The sequence below is a fragment of the Haplochromis burtoni genome, unplaced genomic scaffold (genome assembly GCF_018398535.1).
Source record: "Haplochromis burtoni strain Fernald_Lab_line unplaced genomic scaffold, NCSU_Asbu1 Contig_871, whole genome shotgun sequence".
Lineage (NCBI taxonomy): Eukaryota > Metazoa > Chordata > Actinopteri > Cichliformes > Cichlidae > Haplochromis > Haplochromis burtoni.
The window spans coordinates 119,674-128,016 of NW_024583232.1; the positions used below are offsets into that span (position 1 = coordinate 119,674).

Consider the following 8,343-nt stretch of genomic DNA (forward strand, 5'->3'; position numbering starts at 1 on the left):
GTGCTCGGTGTTCCAAAGTAATGCATCAAAGTAATCACAGTGCCTTTTTCTGTAAATCAGTAATGTAACATGTGACCGTACTAAATTCAGTAATTACATTATTTCGTGTTACTACAAGGGGTCTTTAATCTGCGCTCATGTTGGACAGACAGAAGCGAACACAAAAATTCATGTTATTTTTGTCATGAGAACTTGTGCTACACTCAGCTGATTTCATCTTATCCTCAATTTATCCTCAGGTTTATATTTTTAACTTATCATTTTTAGACAATGAATTCCAGGTCATTTTGCAGAGTAATGCAAAACAGATGACAAATGACTTTCTTCGGTATGAAATCAAGGAAAGATGATGACTACTGTGTAGTATATTACTTTTTTGAGTGGCCCAATACTGATTACAGGATATTAGCCAAGACTTAGGTTAGGCCTGGTAGGGGAATGAATGGTGAAGTAAATATGTTGCTGCTGTTTGTCTCTGGTTATTCGTATTTGACAGTTGTAATGTTAATTGTGAACATGTTTGATTGATGTTTGGCATCATGCATTTTTGCCTATTGTTTCTTTGTTTCTATTTCTCCAATAACACAGAAAACATCACTGGATCAGTCTGATGTTTCAAACAGCTGCTGATCAACAGCAGGCCTGTGTGAGACATGACTCTGTCTTTTTATGTTTTATGTAGATCAAAAATCAACAACAGCAACAAGAAGCACAGCAGAAACACTCAGAACAACTATCAGTCCAACAGGTCCATCCCCTGGGTGTCCTCCTGTCTGATCCTCAGTCAGACCAGTGTGAGCTGTACTCTACAAAGTCTCATCAACAACATCTTTAGAAACAAACATCAACAACCAGGAAGCAGCTTCACCTCTGATCACACACACACTCAACTCTACTCACTCACCTGGAGGAACAACATGAAGGTAGATGCTGCTGATGAGCTTCAATGGTTGTTTGACTCCCTGGACGACATGGCACTCATATGTTCCATTATCAGCAGTCGTCACATCCTTCAGAATCAAAGACACGTCTCCATCCTTCATCTGTCTGTCCTGCAGATCCACCCGGTTCTTAAAAGATGGATGCTGCTCATCTGGAACAAATTGCTGATCCCGGTAATCAAGACATAATTCTTCAGGTCACGTCTGCTCCATTTCACAACTATGATGGTTTGTTATTGTTTGCAGCTCGACATGACAGAGTGACGTCCTGTCCAGACTCAGCTGTGATAATTTCTGGTCTGAAAGAGAAAACAAAGAGCAGAGAGGCAGGAGTGATTCTAGGTTCAGACTCTTAGAAAAAGAACAATTTCATGGATACAGTCTCTTTAAAAGAGCTGCTGTAACAGGCTGGCGCACATGGGGGGTGCTGGAAGTAATCAAATTAGTGATTCAAATTAGTAATTTCACTTTATGATTGCAAAGGTTGTCAATTCTTCACATTTCCTTAAGCCGTATTTCAACTGGGTCCATTACCGTGTTGCCTTCAAAAGCAAGTCATTAAATTGGGTGACCAACTGTAGTGTCTAATAGTGTCTCTGATAATGACAGAAAATAATACTAAAAGGCATTTGTACTGCTACTATTTGTATAGTTATTTTAATTGGTGCTTGAGCACCTCCAAAAAGAGTCAAAACTCGCCAGAACAGAACGGTTAAAGGTTTCACGTTATGATTGTTCACTTCTACAGCAGCCAATCAGAGTGGAGAGAACCCCAAAAAAGACCACTGAACTCTACAAAAATGGACCACACACACACGCACACACAAACACACACACACACACACACACTACACACACAGCACACACACACACAGTCGCAATGTGTTCAGTATTGTTTAGAAGAAAGAATATGAAATGCTGTGTTACAGATGTCATGTTTCCCAGATGTAATATACAAGAATAAGCAAAGTGGTTATATAATATAAAATCAATGCTTAAGTGATCAAATCATAATCACAAAACAACATTTTTAATCATTAACAAATATTAAATACATTATAAATTGTTACATGATGATTGCTTTAGAATGTAACTGTCATTTCTTATCAGCTGACACGTGACGAGACAAAGACAGCCCGAACATGAAAAATGGAGAAAAATGCAAAGCAAACAAGAACCAATAAATGAGAATTTAAGTAACAGAATTCAGGCTCTCAAACCCTAAACATTAGAATCTCAGAATTCCCAAAGAATGAATAACATCAATCCAAACAAGCTTGGATCCAAAGAAGTTACCATAATCATGAAACTTTTATCAGCGATCGTGGTAGCTCTATATATGGAAGATGATAGAGGAAATGGAGAAGGGAGAAAATAACTCAAAGATCAATAGCAATCTAAATATGTACAGAATTACCTGCGAGTGCAGCCATCAAGATAGTGGAAAACAACAACGTGGTGCAAAGTGTTGCAGCAGCCATTTCCACGTTCTCTGCTGAACTTTCCTTCACTTGTTTTAAATATCCGAGGATTTTGGTATTTTCAAGAAGTTACAGATAACCCAAGTTTAAACCCAATGAGATTATTTTAATTTTAAAGTTTAAATGCAAGTTTTAATAAAACTCACTGACTAAGAGAGCAGACAGACATCCTAGGAAAAACTGTGATGTGCTGTGATTTGTTGAGACGCTGAGGAGGAGTTGCATATTTACGAGTTGCTTCCGGGACATAAGTATTTTAAACAGATTTTAAACAGAATCTTTTCTGTTTAAAATCTGTTAATTGAATGATTTGTAGGACTTTATTCATTGTTTTAGAGGCTGGACTGTAGGGTAAAAAATAATTACATTACATAATCTGACTCACCCATCTAACTGGAGGTTCAAACCTAGATCAACATATCTACCATGTATGCAGATCAATACCATTTAATGCTTTAAACACAAACAGTGTCACTTTATCCTGGATTCTGTAATACACAGTGAGACAGAACAAGGCTGCTGTGATCTCTCTTTTTTGTCCCAGTCAGTAATCTGGCATTAGGCTAATGACTGTAGTATGCAGTGCATTGCAGGTGTCCAGTTTACATGTGAAAAGGCATGCATAACCCTTACCAAATACATTTTCAGTCTGGTGATTGTTCTAAAGGCTGAAAGACGTCACTGTTGTTCTGCAGGCGTCTCTGAAACCATCAAGCTCTCTTCTGCTCATCAGGAAGGAAAAAATATCCACAAAGAAAAAACAGTGTAAGGTCAGTATGTCTGCTTTTTTAGGTACTAAGAGAAAACTCATATTTTGTTCCAGTCAAGCAAAACAATCAATAAAAAGGTAAAAAGTTCATAAATTCAAAATGAAAAAATAAAACACAAGTTTCAAATCTACTGGTAAAGTGGTCTTTACCACATTACCATACACCCACAAATGCACCTGTACCTCCCTGTAACCCTTTTTAATGACAGAAGCGTGTGACAATCACCATCGTAAGAAACCAGTTTACCATGCGGCTTCCACCTTTTTGAATCTGAATCACAAGGTTGACAAATGTTTCAAAGAAAGCTTTTCATTTGATCCCAAATAAAAGAAGTGAAAACAAAGACCTGACAGAGTGCAGCAGCTGCTGACTGCAAACATTATTAATGCTCTTTTTTTAAATTATTGAAGCTCTGAGACACTCGGTAGTGAAAGCATGAACCTGTTTCTACTGCTACTGCTCCACTACGTCCAGCGGGCTTAAAGCAGATTTCAAACAGTGATCACAGGAGTGGGCCGTGGTCTCTGCTGCTGTAAATAACACATTATGATTAAGGCTTTTTTAGAGCAGGGTGTTACTTCTTAGCCAAAAAAACTATAACCTCTGTTAAAACTCATCTTTGTATATTTTTTTGGATTAACCTCATTTTGAGACTTCTTGATTTTTCTCCTGACACATGAAACCTAATAAATGTAAAAGGTTGTGCTTTGTTTTGCACATGACTACAAATGAATACTTACAAGCACAAACATGCACAAGCATGACGTTAGATTGACACATAACGGTCAGAGGATCCTGGGATTTCACCCGAGGGACTGAGCTGATTAAACACACAAAAACACACAAAAGACTGCACTGCAGTCATTTTTATTTCAGGCTAGGCTAAATGTTGTATTTGTGGAACTTTAAAACAAATATTCACAGAACTAGCACAATCATTTTGATATCTTATTTTTGTACATTTTTGTGTGTGTGGTGGAAAACTTTAGAGAGACGTATGGCACACAGACACACACATCTTTGCATGACTTGAACAGTTGCTTAGCTGCCAGGTTTCTGGATGATTCAGAGTCTCCTGACATGAAGTGACATATATGACACTGCCCCCAAACACACACGCACACCAGCATCAAGGCCAAGCGACAGCTCTTTTGTTTGTGGCAACACATGCACACACACTGCGATTTTTAGCCTCTCAGCCCAGGACACAGACACTCCTGGATGGCTGCCGCACTCTTTTCCTGCTTGGCTCTTGTCACTGTGGGAAACACACAGTGAATCAATCTGGCTGAGTTCCAGCCCTGCCCTGAGCCTGTCCCTGCAAGCTCACTGTGTCACCGCTTCGCACCGTTTCACCGAACACTAACATGTTGGGACTGGTTAGCATCCCTGTCACCACATGTTACATATAATTCTCTGCTCTGACTTACTCATACTTCTGTATAAGGAGCAGCTTCAGTTCAATTTAAGCTTTGAATGAGGTGAGACAGAATTAAGCTTAAAATGCTGCAGAAACATAATAAAAGCAACAGAATGATAACACTGAAACGGTAACAAATCAAATCACTAGAAATTGGAGGAACTAAAGAAGTGTAAATGTGTTTTCATTCCCAGTTACATCACTGATATGTTGCCAGTGAACCTGATTGGTGTGCAATTTCCTCCAGCCCTTTCTTTTTAGTACCACTTACTTTTCTAGCCTTTTGTTTTCCACTTCCCAACTTTTCGAGACATTTTATGACTGTTAAGTTTAAGCTTTTCTCATCTTAAACATTTGAAATGTTTTCTATGTTCTGTAGCTCATAAAATATGGGCTTTTTAAGTTGGCAGAGAACTGCATCCTGTTTCACATTTACATTTCAGAACAGTTCAGCAGTTTGCACTTTCATGAAAGGACTGTTTTGAATGTGCAGTCTAAATAAAATAAACCTCCACAAAAGGGTTGTTTTCATCTGTTGTGAATTTGGTTAAAGGATAGTAAAGGAGACAGAGAGGAAATGAAATAAAAGGAAATAAAGCTAATTATTCCAGTCAGAAGGAAGCTCAATTAAAAACACCAAACACACTGATTCTGTTTGTATTATTGTAGTTTATTTTCAGTTTCAGTGTTTGTGTTTTGAATATTTTTTCTGGAGGTTTAAATATAAAGAGAGTCATTTCAAGGTCTGAGTGTCAGGGCTCTGTGTGCAGGCAGGTGGAAATGTGGATCCAAATGCAGGACTCCGCGATGAAATGTTAATGAAAACCACAGCTTTTATTGCTGGCATGAAACAAAACCCAAACCATGAAACCAAGCAGGGACACACAGGCAGGATCTGAGGGTACGACGCGACACCAAGCATGGGAAAACACAGGGCTTAAATACACAGGGTAGTAATGAGGGAATGGGCCACAGAAGGGAGACACAGCTGGGGGAGATCAGGGCTAACGAGACGGGGGAGCTAAGCTGCACACACTAACATAAGACAAAGACTTTCACAATAAGACAGGAAACAAGAAGTACTAAACCAGATGCAGACATGACACTGAACAGAAACTGCAATACACATGAGAACCCAAAACCTAAGAACTGATCCCTCACCAAGAATAACAGAAACAGATCCATAATGATAATAATAAACAAAGCACCAGAACATCAGAAAACAATCCATAATGCAAAAATAAACCAAAACATAATAAACTCAAAATACTGGGTCCAACGGACCCAGAACGTGACACTAAGGCTACGTTCACACTGCAGGCAGAAGCGCATCAAATATGACTTTTGACCCATATCCGATCATGGTATGACAGTTTGAACAGCACAAATCCGATATTTTCAAATCCGACCTGGGTCACTTTCGTATGTGGTACTGAATCCGATACATATCTGATGTTTTAGAAAGCGACTGCTGTTTGAATGGTCATGTCGCATTAAATCCGTCTTTTACGTCACTGACACAAGACAGACGCCAATTATCAGTGCTGGAGAAGACAAATGAGAAAGCATGGCGGCGGAAACTGGAGACGGAGCGAGTCAATGGATGGAACCTGAGGTTTTGGTCTGGATTAGCATATGGGGAGCCAATTCTATATAAGCTAAACGAGTCCGTGTCCATATATACCTCTGCACGGAGCCATTGTTAAAGCACGGGCTCTCTTTTTCTCTCAGTGTCCTTCTTTCTGTAATTAATTAATTTCTGTAATTAATTTGTCAAAATTACGATTACGGAAATTGATACGATTACGTATGCAGTGATGTTCGAGGCCTGGCGGGCAGTCCGTACCACGTGACTGATTCAGGAACTGGCTCGCCAGTTTGTGCCAGATTCGAAATAAAATGGGCAGCAAAACACAGCTGATTCCCCGTCACACTGTGTTATGGAATTGGATTACGTACGTGCTACATCTCTGTATCTCTCTCGCTCTTTTAATTCTCTTGCGTTTCATCTCATTTAGTCGTTTGGTATTCAGCACACTCGTATACAGGCGCTCGTTCACCTCCAGACGAGGTCATCAGATCTAATGATGGAGGGTCTGTGCTGAACTCTGTTTGTGCTCGGCAGGTCAGCCCGGTGCCGTGTCATCGTCAGGGTCGTTTCTCCTGCAAGCGACCCTGCGGACGACCTCTGACCTGCGGCAACCACTCCTAGCAGAGAGTGTCATCTGGTTAACAGCAATCCAGTAAGGACCTTCTTTAGATGTCTTTAATGAAATCTGATGAAATAATAAATGATGGCACCAACAGAAACTGCCTTTGACCTCTAAGTCAAAGCCTTGAGAGGTGGAACACAAACATGCGCCCCAAACTGATACATGGACTGCTAGCATGTGTAAACACTGCGTTTTTTAAGTATACAACCGGCAGGACAACAATACTGCCCAGCGAGCGGGGAGCGCTCTAGTTGGTATTTGCAATAACTAACGGTGACAGCAGCGTACACTGTTTCAGCAGAGTACGCCTCCCAGGAATGTATTATAGTTTTTAGTTTTTTATGTGACAAACTACACTTTATGATAACCTGACTGTGCGACGGGTGTAAGCAGGTGAAGGATGCAGTTAACAGGCCTTTACATTACAGTTAATCCATCGCACAGGAACCTGGTAATTGGTGCTCTAATATTCAAACAAAATCCTCAAATTTCACCAAAACTGGAGCTCAGACGTCTTGAACCACCTGTTGGTAAAGTTAAACACAGCAGCCATGTTATTGGTCAGATAATTTCATTAAAAATGCTCCAATGTGCCGAGGTCACGTCCAGGGACTCCAAATAGCTGATGTCATCATCCACCTGTCAGTTAAAGCCAGGCCCTTAATAATACAATCTGTAAGCCCAATTAAAATTTAAACGGGTAATTTATAGAGTACAGTAGAGTTGTTAAGAAGTATGAGGCACCTTGTGCTTTTGCAAACATCTAATTACATGTTAAATATCTTATCTGAGATGTTTATTCATAGGAAGTTTCATCATCAGTGTCAAAACTTTTTCATGCGTTTACAGTGCAACTCATCTTTTTATTAAATTTCCTTCCATTGCTTAAGTTCTTTGACTGATATAAATAAATAAATAAATAAATAAATAAATAAAAGCTTTCTGTAATCATTGTCCTGACCATCTTTTGAGCACATTTTACTTTGAAGTTTGGAATTTGTTTTTTCTTCAACTTTCAATACTCTAAAAGCTTTACTTTAAATGTGATCCTGAACCACTCCCAGGACAGATGATATATATAATCACTCCTGTTTGCTGTGCTGAACCTTTGCTGCCCTGATGTAATACCCAGTTTGACCAGTAGATGGTAGCAGACTTTGAATGTATGTGTGCTGGTTCAGAAGGTATGAGTCAGTAAGAGCCACGTGGTGATAAGTTTGTAGTTTATGAGACACTGAAACACTTAATCTCTCTGTTTTCATTATAAATTACTAAGTGTTGCACTCTGAACATTATTCAGATTGAAGAAATTTAAATTTAAAATCCTTTCATCAGTCAAAGAGTAACAATCTGCTAACAGCAATATGGTCACTCTACTCTGTCTACATATTTGATCAAAGACATTTGAAAATGTTTATGACAATTTGCTAAAGTTTAAATGAATAAATTTCAGGATTTTTGCCTACAGCAGTGAAACTTTTGCAAAAGAAAGCCGTCAGATTTTGTGTTTCATCAGAT

At 39.1% G+C, this 8,343-nt stretch overlaps 1 long non-coding RNA gene across 1 annotated transcript; it reads right to left on the reverse strand.

Annotated features, from left to right (window-relative positions):
* Positions 1-962: 962 nt before the first annotated feature.
* LOC121812829 lies at positions 963-3,389 on the reverse strand. The gene is made up of 2 exons (XR_006053355.1): positions 3,056-3,389; positions 963-1,240 (listed from the first exon to the last, which is right to left on the reverse strand). It is a non-coding gene; the product is annotated as an uncharacterized LOC121812829 (long non-coding RNA).
* Positions 3,390-8,343: the final 4,954 nt, after the last annotated feature.